General features: G+C 49.9%; 1 protein-coding gene across 1 annotated transcript in view; it reads left to right on the top strand.

Annotated features, from left to right (window-relative positions):
* Window positions 1-14,161, top strand: part of arb2a (ARB2 cotranscriptional regulator A) — a 161,775-nt gene that overhangs the window by 98,443 nt on the left and 49,171 nt on the right. The window lies entirely within an intron of this gene.

The raw sequence follows: 14,161 nt of genomic DNA, 5'->3' as shown, positions 1-14,161 counted from the left end.
GGAATAATATATTTCAGGGGAGGGAAGAAAGACGCTGGAAGTGGATCCCTGTGGGGCCTCTGCGTTTTGCCTGCTCTGTACAAATGTCACTGAACTCCATGACTTTTTGGTGACTTTAGATTCCTCTCCCACTGTGCCTCTCTCCCTCCCTCCCTCCCTCCCTCCCATCTTCTGTCTTTCTCCCTCACTCTCTCTGCAGTTTTGAAAGTTTATTGAATGTGGGAGCGGGGGGGGGTATTTTATGGCGCGGGTAGGGATGTGTTCGCGTTTGAAAGCGGCAGGGCCTGGGTCTCTCGGTGCGTAAAAAAGGAAAAAGCAACGCGCTGCCTCGCGCAAACGCGGCCCGGTTCGACTGCGCGCGCAGCGTCGCAGAAAGCGCGTTCGCGCACTTCTTTAAAACGCGTCCGCCTCCTGTCGGTCGGGGTCGGGCGTCCGTCGCCGCTGACCGTCATCGGCGGCGTCGAATATTTAACGAAGCCCGCGTTTTGAATATAGTACGATTTTTTCCCTCTCCTCCCCCCCTTCCCGGGTGTGTTTTAGCTACGCACCCGAGGTAAAACATATTTAATTTTTAAGTCCGGGAGAAGCCGACGCTGAAGGGAGATGAACTGTTTTACGTGCCGTTTTAAGGTTTTACGTGCTGCGAAATACGGCCGGGGTCATGGAAAAAGGGAAGAGAAGGAGGAGAAAGGGAGGAGGAGGAGCGGCCGCTAGCGTCCGCCGCCGCCGACGTCACGGCCGGCCTTCCGAGCCGAACGCGGGAGAGAGGCGCCGGCCCGTTCGCGCGTTCGAGGGTCCCGGTCGCCCCGTCGGGGGGGGGGGGGGGAGAACGAGAAAGAAAGAAAAAGACAAAGGACGCGGAAAACAAAAATGAAAATAATGGGATGAAGCATGGAGAGATGCTGATAGGAGCGCGGGATTGGAGGGTGGGGGAAGGGGGGGCTTGTGGGCGGTGGCGGGGTCAGGGGTTTTGGCGTGGGGCGGGGGCGGGGTCAGAGCGACCCGTCGGAGAGAGCGAGCGCGGGACGCGTCGCGACGCGCGTACGGTAACCGGGGCCCACCCCTCTCTGGGTAACGGGCCGAACTATCGTAGTTATTAATCAGGGGGGTTCTGATTGAATCGGCACTCTCACACCGGGCCCCGGTCGCTTCGTTTTAGTCATTCAGACCGTGCCACCACAACCCCCCCTCTTCCCCCCCTCACCCCGTACCCACACTTATACATTCAGCAGTTTCTATTAGACGCCTTCACAGTGACCGACTCCTCTGGACTGCTCTGATATCTGCTTTCATGCATGGTCTGTTACTCCCTGGACATATTTTCCCCCTCTTCTAAGCTGAGCTGCCTGGTACATTAGAAACATCTTGGCTGTGTCAGAAATCTTTTAATACTCCCCACCCTCCACCCCCCTTCTTCCTGATGCAGCGCCAGGGCTTTGGTGACTTAACCCCCCCGCCTCCTCCTTTCCTCTCCTCTCCTTCCACACTCTTTCTCTCCTTTTTTTTTTATTGCTGGGGGGTAGAGTCACTCCATTCCGTTGCGTTTCTCCACCGGTGAAAACACTAGGGGGCACTGCCTCTCCTTTGTTAGCGCTCTCTTTGTAGAAGCTGAGTGTGGGTGTTTGTGACTGTGAGAGGGAGAGAGAGAGAGGTGTGTGCATGTGTGGGGGGGGGGGCGGTGGAGGTTGTGGGGAGGGGAGGGAGGGCTGGGGGGGGTGCTTTGAATTCTCTTGTCTGATTTCTGTAAATCTGCATTCATTAATAATACAATTCCTATTAAGACACTCCCGGGCAGTTCCTCCCGCCCGCTATTTTGTCTGCGGTCTAAAGTCAACACTCTGTGTTTGGCTAATGAAGAGGGGGGGTGGTGTTGGTGTGAGAGGGGGGCAGTTTGCTCAGATTCACCTAAGTTCACGTCCGACACTTAAAGCCCCTGTGTGGTAACAGTGACTTCCCCCGTCACCCCTACCCGCGGCTCTCCCGCGGACCTTTCCTGCCTGTGATGGCCGCCGCGCCTAGCCTAGCCTAGCCTAGCGTAGCCTCGTCGCGCCGCACCGTTAGCCAATGAACAAGAGGGCAGTCGGACGAGGGTGACTTTTTTTTCTTCTAAAAACCCAGGTCAGGAGACGAGACAGAAAAAAGAGAAGGGAACTGTCCGCAGAAACAGAGGGATGAGCGAAAGAACGATAGTAGTTTCGTTTCGTTTTGCTTGTCAATTCACAATCTTAGGCACCAGCCCTGTAGCACTTTAGCCAACCAACTGATTAAAAAAGTAAGGCAACTGCCAAAGTACTGTACAAACTAGCACATCCTCTCACAGAACATGCGTAATCCTTTATGTACTTTGAACAACTTTTTTTTTCTGTGGAAGTGTGTGCGGGTTTTTTCGTTTTTTTTTTTTTTTTTTTTTTTGGTCGGTCATAAATTAGCCCGTTTTTGGATGAAAAGCTGACGTGACAGTTTTGAATTATTGATTGCGCAATTGTCATCTCCGAAAAATCACGCGCAAAAAAAAATAAATAAATAACGTTGACACTTGATAGCCTTAATTGGTACATCTCGACTGAGCAGTCAATAAACGTGGTCTAAAGCTTTGTTTAGAGGTGTCAGGCAATCCTGGTAACAAAGGAGATGGTGGAAATCGGCGGAGCTCTCCCCTCTCTATTGTACGAGTCGCGAGGGTAAAAAAAAAAAAAAAAAGCCCAAAATGACAAGATAATAACTGCATTCAAACTTACCTTTATCACTGCATAAACGTCTCTCATGATTATAAACTAATAAATAAAATGCTTTCTTTTTTGGTCGTCCCTGTCTGAGGAGCGTAATTACCATACCCTGACAAAGGCCTGACAGCTTTGTAATAGTTAAAAAGGTAATTTCGATGTAAGGAGAATTTTAGGGGGGGGGGGGAAAGGTTATTTGGTGCACTTGAGCATTTGTGTGCGCGCATACGTACGTTTATGTGTTGTTGTTTTTTTGTTGTTTTTTTTGTGGTTTTTTATCTGTTGTGTTTCTGTCTGAGTTTAGTGATTGAGTGACATGGACTTTTCAAAGAACGCTATTACCCGTAATTAAAATATATATTAATATGCATTGTAAGATAAAGCGACATTATTAACAGTTGTGATACCAGAATAATAGTTTTATTTTTTTAAGAAACGGTGCTTTATGACTTGGTTTGTCTTTATGTGCCTTATTTGTTTTGTTTGTTTCGCATCAAAAGCAACTTGCATCTCAATGGGAAGATTAAAGTTGCTTATGCTGTTGTGTCGTGGTATAAAATAAGACTATTATTACATCCTGTTGTTTTAGCTTAAATTTGTTCATATGTAGATAGTCACTTGTAAAACTAACAGGAGCTAATGCTTTATGTTTCACCTTTAAGGTGAAATTGTATTACACCTCTGAGTGTCCTTACCAGTCAGGTTGATGTGGTAGTTTGCAGTGATGTGATGTTTCTGTAATTGAATTTAAGTGCTTTGCCTAATTGAAGAAATCAAAATAGAGAATGAGAGAGTCGGTGAGAGAGATGAAGAGAGTGAGAATGACAATATTAATAATACAATACAATGAGTGTTGATATTTATATATTTCCCAGAGTCTAGAAAATACAAATAACACCCGAGACCACCTTGCCATATTGCACAAATTTAAATATTTAAAAATTAAGACACCATACATCATTTGATTCATTGATTTCACATGCACGGGATATATTTAACATTGGCGATTTCTCTGGTTATCAGTGTGGTGACAATTTTAGCATTTAAGTATTAAAAACCTTGTTTAGGATTATTATTTTTAAAAATAAATTTAAAAAACACCACACATATTTTGGAATGTAGTTCTCCTCACTCCACAGCTACTGTTATCGTTGATTTTAATAGTTTTCTGTTAATGTTATTGTTACTAAAATAGCCGTATCCCTGAAGTTGAATCTCACGAACACATTTATTCAGTCACATCATATTGCTTTTAATTCTATTAGGCCCTCAGTTATGTTAAAAAATATGAACCACAGTCTGCTGACTCATTAAATAAACAAACATGAAACATAATAGTCACACTCAAGTACCACGTTCATTTTGATCTCGCACGTTTGATCTGCATATTTTCCTCTTTTTACAGCAGGTACAGACGGAGACTAGGGAGTCTTTCCCACTTTCATTAAAAAGTTTGATTAACCGTTCGACTTCAATTCATCCTAACATTACATTTTTTTACTTAATTTTAAAAATAATCAAACAGGAAGGCCCGCTCGTAAAAATGTCGTGGAATCAAGAAATAATCAGTATTTTCTAAATGGTTTTTACATGTTAGGTTAATTTCTTTTCCTCGAGAAGTTATGAATATTTTGCATTCGCCGTCTCTCTTTATCATAGTAATTAATCTGTTTCTTGAGCTGGATAGCACGTCACCTGCCAGTGAGAAATAAGGAATGAAAGAGAGAGAGAGAGGCATGCTCTAATCAATAGGGGAGCCATTGAATGCGTTATATTTAGCATGTGATAATTTGGCGGTTTTATTTTGTGGGATAAAGAGAGAGGCATCTTCCAGCGGTATTGTGTGTGCGTGCGCGCGTGTGTGTGTGCATGCATGCGTGTGTGTGTTTGTGTGTGTGTGCGCGCTGTGTGTGTGTGTGTGTGTACATGTACATGTTTCTGTGTTTGTGCATGTGTGTCCACATATTTATTTGCGTGTTTATGTGTGTGTGTGTGTGTGTGTGTATGTGTGTTCAAGTATGCATTCGCGTGTTTGTGTGTGTGTGTGTGTGTCTGTGTGTGTGTGTGTTTTTGCAGTTGTAATGGATATTTTCCACGTCTTCTCCTGGTTAAAATGTAGCTGTTGGCAATGGCAATTTCATTTCAGATTGCTACATATTTCCATTAATTGCAGTTCCTCTGTGCAGAGCATGCAATCCAGAACCGACCAATCAGGGACGTGCATGCAGGCACAGCAGAGCTTGCTATACAGAACTGGCCAATCGGAGACGAGCTTGCTGGCACTGAGCGCCCAATCATTACCTTTGTGGCTGGAGAGCTCTGCTAGCTGCCACAGAGCAGACAAGGCTGATAACAGCTTGGACAAAAAGAGGCTTTTGTGAAATTAATTTCATTTCTTAAGTAAGAAGTTGTGCTAATGGGCGAGCCGTTGCTGTAAGTTCAGGATCCTTTTTTTTGGTAGGCGTGAAAGGACGGAGCAGAGGGCAACAGGGTTCCGGGGCAGGGGAAGGTTTTTGTCGCGCACCTAAGCCTGTTCCTCTCTCCCCGATACACTGAAGTCATAGTGTAGCTGGGCACGTTGGAGAAAATTGCCTACGGGTTTTTTTTTTCCTCTTTTTTTATTTATTCCGTTTGCTTCTTCCCTTTGCTCTTCTCCGCATCCCGGGGGACAGAGCATTTAAAAGGAAATGCAGACAGGGTGAAGTGGGGACTTCCTGTCGTGGGCTGCCAGCCACACGCGGGCCGGGGACGGCCTTGGCTTGTGTCAGCAATGAGCAGAGTCTGTCCGTCCAGTGACATTAGCATTGTTTTCCCCAACCTGACTCGAAGTCTGAACACATGCTTTACGATGACAGATGTTTTGTTGCACTGAGTCAAATAAAATGAGGAGGCTCTTCATGTCGTTTTTCCTTTTCCGAAATCCCATGTTATGCGCGCTAAATTGGAGGTACGCACGTGCTCACTGTGAAAGCAACATCGGTCTCTCAGGGTGGATAGTTTACATATTAGCTTCTGGTGTAATCTGCTATGACAACTGGCGAGTAGGGGAAAAAAAGAACCAAAAAATGAAGCTTTTTTTCTCGCAGAGCGCCGATTTCTTGAGCGGTAATCGCATCGGCGTCCCCGCGACACGGACAGGAGAGCGCAAGCGTCTGCGTTCGCTCGCCACGGAGGACGACTTGTTCCAGTCGGACCATCCACCGGGGGGTTGCTAAAAACGTGCTCGACCGCGACCTCGACCGTCGTCCCGCCTCTTTGGCGGGAAGAGAATGGCGGGGGGGGGGGGGAGGGGGGAGGGGGAGGGGGTCCCTCCGGCCACTCCGACCTTGAGTCCCGCGTTCGGTCCCGGCGGAGCCGATGGGAGGGGGGGGGGCTGGGGGGGGTCCGGTTCGCCGCGTCGCGGAGTTACGGCGGGCGGAGGTCTCTGGCAAAGACGTCGCCGTCGCCGTTGCTTTCCCCGCCCGGGGAGTCGGCGATCCGAAAAACGCCGTGGAAACCGGGTCGTCCCCCCGCGCGCGCTCAAAGGGCGTCGGTTTAACCCGCTCCGAAAACACTCGCGGCTGTTATTATATCTTATAAATCATTAAGAACGTTTAATTATGCTGAAGTTTCATGGAGGAAGCCTGTGAGATGACACTGGGGAAGGGGGGGAATTTAATGGGCCAGCGAGTCCCAGCTCTAGAAGGGAAAATATCGAGGTTAGGTTTCTATTTTACTTCACTGCTTCGGGGCTCAGAGACCAGGGAGGACTGTGCCTAGTCAATATTCGCCCGTTTTCTAAAATAGCTCTTTCATTTCTTCCTTAAGACCGCCTCCGATAATATAGCAGTCAATCTGGACGTGATGAAGACGTTGCCGTCGCACCTTGTGCCCGTTTCCTTAAGTAAAGTACCTCCTAATTAACGCAAGACTTTAATTAGCGGCCAGGCTTTAATTTCACTTTAAGAAACGATTCCTAATTATAAATGAGTGTTATGCATGATTGTTCTTGATTACGTACGTAAACATGTATGTGGAAGTTGCAATTAAATGACTTATTATATACTTCAGGTGTGACTGAAATATTATTATATAATGTACGAAAGAGTTACTGGCAGTTGGAAAAGGAGGTGATCTTGGCTGGCTCGAGTTCCAGGGGGTTTGCACATCGTCTGAATCGAGTCCCAGCCTTGCCGAATTGAAACGCGATGAAGCACGGACTATTGACTGGAAACCAGATCCCGGACAGAAAGCTTCCTCGATAGAGCAAACAAAAAAAGTGTCTTTTTTTTCCCAGCATCCACCTGTGCCGTCGCTGCCGTCCAGCGATTGGACAGGAAAGCATAAAGCCCCAGGCAGTCTTTCCTGAGATTGTTCTCACAGAAGTGGCGGCCAGTCACGTCGCTAATACAGAGTGAATTATTAGCACCACTTCAGTGTTCATTCTGAATTCCTCGACTTTCTTGTGTGTGTTGCAGTAGTTTTTTAAAAAGAATTGACAGCCCACACTCAACGTGTATATGTTTCACTTTAGGCAGGTAGGGGTGAAGCAGCAAGGGTTACGAATGGAGAAGAGATAAAAGTTACAGCAGGGAATCGAACCCCCGGCCACACGGGGGAATTCTTATACGGGGTGAGAGTGGCTGCCCAATGAAATGCACCACATGGTCTTGGGTGTTATTTTGTTTTGTCTGTGAAGGAGAAAATTTTAGTACTAAGTTGCCTCTATGCTCTCTACTCTTGTTAGCCTAGCCTAGACTGTTGTTAGCCTAGTCGGACACTATGGCTTGTATAAATTAGGTATCTAGTATGGTTTTATATTATATTGTGAGCCACTCTGGATAAGAGCGTGCATCTTTATTAGCAGCCTGCCTGGATGGGCGTTGGAAGCTAGCCTATTGTACTATGGCTCCAAAGCATATGCAAATAAGTAAATAAAATGCTCAAGTTCATATGCAGCGTTACTGTACATATTCAGTGTTAACATACGTTTGTGTCTTTTTTCTTCGTTTCGGATTGTTTGATGTTCTTGTCGCCTAGATTCGTCTAACACTTTTCGCGGGCCCATTCTCTTCTTGCACTTTTTTAAATGTGAATTTGTCATTATGATAAGTGTGTATTTTTGATAGACGGCAGTGTCCGACCGCATATGCAGAGTGCGCTTGGCACCTTTTTCTTTTTCCCGTCTCCCGATGTGAAACTTGACGTGTGTGTCCGCGCATCCGTACACACGTGTGTGTATATATAGACACACAAACGTACATACAGAGCGGCTGCTTGTGGATGTTGTGAGAAAGCGGAGCCGTCAGGCGGGACAGGCGTTTGACGTGTGAGCGATGTCCGTCCCCCCCGCCCCCCCCCCAGCGCCCCTCTTCCTGGCACGCCGCTCTTTGTGTCCCGGGCCGGAGCCGGGGCCTGTGTTCTGCCTTGTCAGTAAATATTTACCCCCCTTCCCTTTCCTGCGGCCCCCCTCTCTGGAGAGCGACCCTCCTGTCCCGTTTCCCTAGCGTCGGTCGGCCGGGCGGTCTGGTGTCTGCGACCCCCCCCGCCACGGGGCCCCCGTCGCCCCCCGCACGTGTCGGCCCGCTGCGAGACAGGAAGGGAAGAGGAAGTTATTGCCGCACTCTCTCTCTCTCTCTCTCTCTCTCTCGCTCGCCCCCGGCTCATAAATCACGGCTAGCCGCGGCGCTAAGTGGCGGAGCAGAAGAGCAGTGTCCATAAACGCCCATGACCTCAGCAGCCTGCGGGACTGCATTTACACACGCGTGTGTGTGCACTCACTTACACACACACACACACACACACACACAGGCACGCACTCTCACCTCACACACACATAGACACACGCACACTTACACACACACACTGTGACCTCACATGCTCACACACACACATATGTTGCCCACCCCTCCATCCACACACACACACAAACACGTTGCCCACCCCTCCACCCAGACACACGTATCCCCCACATGCTCACGTACACACACACACTCACCTCACACAGACACTTACACATACACTTACCCCCCCCCCACACACACACACACATGCACACACTCGTACCCACCCCCACACACACTCCTCACATAAGTACATGCAGCCCTCCTGTGGCCCCTTCCCCTTGCCCATGCTCAGGGTTTCCTTCCTGCAGTAAGACAAAGGGTGGCGGGCAGCCTGGACGAGAGGGCTTCAAAGCAGAGGAAGGGCCTAACGCGGGCTCATCCTGTGGCGGGTGTCAGGGCGCGGGGGCAGCCTCTGCTGTTTTCTCAGCCGGGACGGGGGGGGGCGACAGGGGGCAAGGGGCAGCACAAACGAGCGAGCCCGGCCCAGGACAGGTCTCAGATCCCCCCCTCCTACCTTCCCCTAACCTCTCACCCCCTCACTCCGTTTCCCCTGCTTCGTCTGGGGCACGGGGGCAGACCAAGCCGGTTCCAGATCATTCCGCGGCATCCTCACCGCCTGTCTGCGGCTCGCCCTGACCGAGGTTTACCGCCTCCCTCCATGCTACGCACGTTTCTGCTGCATGACAGAGGGGTGTTCCTGCAGCAAGACAAATGTGCTTCAGGAATTTAGTCAGGAAAATGGCGAGCATTGTTGGGCTGAATGGCCTGTTCTCGTCGTTGTGTTGTGTTGTGTTGTGCTGTGCTGTGCTGTGCTGTGCTGTGCTGTGCTGTGCTGTGCTGTGCTGTGTTGTGCTGTGTTGTGTTGTGTTCTGTTCCGTAAAAGTTCAGTGAAAACCCTCGATAGCGATAGCACTCTCTTCAGACGCCTCTCCTGTCGTCTGTGTTTATGTTTGCGCTCTCGTTAGCCGAAAAGGCTAATTTTTGTTTTTGTTTTCGGCTAGCCGAGAAGAGCCGTCAAGCTGCGCCCGTGTGCGTGCGCGCTCCGCGACCCTCTCCCCTCTCCCCTCTCTCCCGCCGCCTGCCGTCGGGCGACCGATCAATCAAGCGCTCGAGCGCCCGCCTCGCCGCCCAGCGGGCCGCCCCGGATTACGCCGCTCCGTCGCCAGCGAGCCGGGGGACGGCGAACAGCAGCCCCCGGATGTGTAATTACGCGCGGACGAGGACGCCGCTCGCTAACGGCTAATTGCGGATTATTTGTCGGTAAGCGGCGGCCCGCTTAAAAGCCCCGCTCCCCTCCGTATTCCGCCGCGCGCGCCCCCTCCGGGCTTCCCGGGACGAGGCTGAGACGCCCCCCCCCCGAGGGACGAGGCTGAGACGGCCCCCCTGAGGGACGACGCCGCGCAGCCCCATTCAGCTCTCACCTAATTATCTAATGGCTTTCGCTGCCTTCGACACGTAATTACCGAAAAGCCTTCGATAATCGCGTTTACGACCGCACGCGTTTCTATTAAAAAACAAAATAGATATATAACGTATATTTTTTGAGCGGCGACATCGGCGGTTTCGCGATCACTGAGCTTGTTTTGTTTTTGTGTTTTTATAAAACGAGACTTTCTTTGGGACCGGTTTCCCTCGGCACGTCCGCAGACTCCACCCGGCTTCGGACGCCGCGTCGGAATAAACATCGAAGATGTTTTTCGACGTCGTAAAAAAAGCCGCCGCGATTAGGCCCGGTTTTACGGCGGGAAGCTTCCGACGGCGCTGAGTGCCGCGCGGCGCTGTCGGGGGTCGAGCTAGAGGTCAACGAGCTCGGACGGGCGGGCGGGACTTCTGTCTGCGGAAGCTGGATTTTTTTTTACCCTCGTTTTACCACCCCCACCCTCACCCCATCCAACCACTCTACCACCCCCCACACTCCGGTCCCTATCACAGAAGTGCTTTTGGCGAGCTGGTCAGAAATAGCCTTTCCGTTTGTTATTTAATTGGGTTTTCGGGCTGATTGTTGGGGTCTCTTAGCAACCGCCGCTTCCATAGAATACTGTAAAGAAGAAGAAGAAGAAAAAAAGAGAGCGGGAGAGAGGCGACCGGGAAAGGGAAAAAATGAGTTCATCTCCAGCCGGAGGAGAAGGGGGGTGGGGGGGGGTATGGGTGGGGGGGGTATCCGCTCTGAGGGAGAAGGACAGTGTCTGAAACCGATCTGTGATAGGGGGGCCCCAAGCTGATTCAGGCGGTTATTTTCCACACGTCCTGATATTTCGGGGAGCCCGGGTTACCCATTAAACCCCGCTGAAGAGCTCTGCTAAAAAAAAAACCCGGATCGAAGGGAAGGGAAGAGACGAGCAAATTAACACCGGGAACTGTTGCAGGGAGGAGAGAAACGGCTGGATTTAAGTATTACTGAAAAGCAATGGAGAACCGGTTGTGCTTTCAGGTAGTCATAATTGTGTTTGAGCCACTAATACCGTGTACAAAAAAAGCAAGCACAAGTGCACTTTAAATGTGATTAGAAACTTTGTAGTGTAATTCACGTGCTAGTTCATGGATGCCTGATATTTCGAACATACTCTGCGTGGCCAAAAGTATGTGGACGCCTGACATCCAACATCGCATCCAAAGTTATGGGCATTCATATGGAGTTGGTCCACCCTTTGCTGCTATAACAACCTCCACACTTCTGGGAAGGCTTTATACTAGATGTTGGAGCATTGCTGCAGAGATTCAGCTCTAAGAGAATTTGTGAGGTTGGGCACTGATTGGGCAATTGGGCCTGGCTCGCAGTTGGCTTTCCAATTGATCCAAAAGGTGGTGGATGCGGTTGAGGTCAGGGCTCTGTGCAGGCCAGTCAAGTTCTTCCATACCATTCTCAGCAAAACCATTTCCATATGGACCTCGCTGTGTGCCTGCCATTGTTATCCTGAAACAAGGGCCTTCTATCATCTATAATGTGATTGTATGCTGTAGCATTAAGATTTGTCTTCGCTGGAGCTAAGGGGCCTAGCCCAAACCATGAAAAATAGCCCCAGACTAAAGGGTGTCCAGATACTTTTAGTCATATAGTGTACGGCCTGGAAAAGTGAAACTCAAGATTCGGTCTGTGTGTCTCCACCTTCAGTTCTCTCCATATAACATTTCTGACTCTCTTGAGGATGCGTATAGTTTACATCAGGTGGATTTTAATGGGGCAATATTATTCATATCAAGGGAATGTCATTGTCCTCATATTGAGAAAATGCTTCGCAGCTCATCCAGTAGCCTCTGATGGAGCGTACCCTTCCTGTAAGCCCCAGAATACCACAGATACTTTTAAATCTGTCCTGGATCACAGCTGGCGATGAGCGAGGCATCGTGGGAAGGGGGGGATCTGTCTCTCCGTTTATCCTGCACTCGGGACCTGTCTTTAAGTTAAGCCCTCCCACCACAGGCTGAGAATGCCCCCCTACATCCCACCAGGTTTCCCCCCCAAGGGCTGCTGTGTAGTAAAATAGTTTAGGAACCGGTCTTGTAACTCTGAGGTTGCGAGTTCGATTCCCTGTTGGGGTACTGCTATTGTACCCTTGAGTAAGGTAATTCACGTGAGTCGCTTCAGTAAATGTCCAATTCTTTAAGTGGTTTGTATGCAGGAAGAAATGTGAGCCTGTGCATGTTCTGGATACAAGCGTCTGCTGTATTCCTACAGTATAATATTTGTAAGAGCGGCTCCACCAATCCTGGGGACCGATCCCTCGGGCCTTGGCCCCGTGCTCCGCCCCCCCCCCCCCAGGGGTCTCGTCCGCGACCGCGGCCGCTTACCGCACGCGGATCCGCGGGCGTGATGGGAAAGGGCGGGAGCGAGATAACGAACGCTTCGCCGTCCGCCCCCGTCCGTTTCGCGCCACAGGTGTTTCCACGTCGTCGTCGTCGTCGTCGGGGGAGACCGACGATAAAAAACGACTGTCCGGATTCCTTGTCGGATTGTCGGGATTGGTCGAAGGCTCACCGAAAACAGCTCCTCGTTGATCCTGCTGAACCCCAAAAAGAGAGAAGAAAAAAGACACGAGAGAATTGTTTTTATTCCAGCGCTCTTCTTTCTGTGCGTGTGTGCGTTTTTTTCAGCTCACAGTATGAAGAGCTCTCTTGTTTGGCGAACATTTTCAGCGAGCTTGAGATCTGAGGAGTCGATCTGCGGTGAACCCGTCAGAACAGCACGAGTCTGTGGCCCGCGATGCCTGACCTCTTCAGAGTGCCGGCTTTTATGGGCGTGAGACATTCACCGCCGGAGAGTCTGAAGGCTCTTGTTCCATTTGTGCCGGCCGTATCGGTTATGGCGCGGCAGTAACTTTTGGTTTTGGGGCGCTCCATTTCGGCCTGTCACGAGCGCGCCTCTCCGCCAGACGAAGCACTCGGGGGGGGGGGGGGGGGGGGACGTAGCTTTCATGCTTTTTTTTTTCCCGTACGCCTCTGCGTTGCAGCGTCCGCGCGGCTGAAGCGATTATGAGTAACGTTCCGCGCTGAGGGGGGAAAAAAAAAAGGAGAGCTTCGAAAGTGACGTTTAGCCTGCTGCTTTCGCTCCGCCATTCGGAATTCCGCTCGGAAAAGCGGGGCCCCTTTTCCGAAGCTGCTTTCCAGCGGACGGCTTTGTTTTCCCCAAAAAATGATTTTGCGGCAGAACTAATAAACAATTTGATGCGATCAGGCTTATTAACGATAGCGATAATAGCGTGTCAATGTCTGAGTGAAAATAACCATACGTGTATACCGATGTGGGAACCCTCGATAGACGGGTTACGGCGTAAGAGCACGCAGCCGTCGCCACGCCGCCGTCCCTGGCCACGCCCTCAAATCAGGGTGGGCCTTTTCCACGTGGCGCTAAGCATCTTGCCTGACGTCTCGCCTGGGCTTTTAAAGGTTGGCGTGGCGGGTCCCGCAGCCCCCCCCCTCCCGGAACTCGCCTCGGACGCCCCCGCGGGGATCGTGGGATTCCTGGCCGTCCGCTCCTGACCTCAGAAGACGCTCCTGAGAAACGCTTATCAGCCGGATGATGTATTAGTCCTTAGCACCTTAATAGATACCATTTATCTCCATGCACTCCTACGTGTGGTTAACAGGGGCCGGGAGATGTATTCAGATGTCCGCGGACACTGTGATGTACAGCGAAGCTCAGCTCGATGCCAGTAAAGCCTACGGACTAAATGACAGTTAAACTATTGTCACAGATCCACTGTCTTCGTCTTCCGTTTTTTGCTAGCATTTTGGCGTGCGTGTCAAGTTGACCGTGTCTGTAATCCCTTTGGTTTCCACGCACACCGGTGGCTCGTAACCAAGTTCTGAAAACGCGGTATAAATTACGGATGATGTCGAACGTTGTTTGTTGACGCTCAGGAAACGATAGGTCAACCTAATGCTTGGAGGTGGTGGAGGACCACTAAGACCAGAATGCAGTTTTCAGTCAAATTTATCACGCGCGCTCTCAAAGTCAAACGTTTTTATTGTTTCACTTTTCGAGAATCTATGGTGCTCTTCGGGGGAAAAGTGGGTGAAAGATATATAGAAATGGGCAAAATAAATTTGTAGTAGCCTTTATGTATCACTTCTTTCTTTTCTTTATTCCTCTATTTTATGTGTTTTCTCTCTCTC

The sequence above is a fragment of the Anguilla rostrata genome, chromosome 10 (assembly GCF_018555375.3).
Source record: "Anguilla rostrata isolate EN2019 chromosome 10, ASM1855537v3, whole genome shotgun sequence".
Lineage (NCBI taxonomy): Eukaryota > Metazoa > Chordata > Actinopteri > Anguilliformes > Anguillidae > Anguilla > Anguilla rostrata.
The sequence above is the reverse complement of the archived record's forward strand: the minus strand, read 5'-3'. Positions and strand labels throughout refer to the sequence as shown.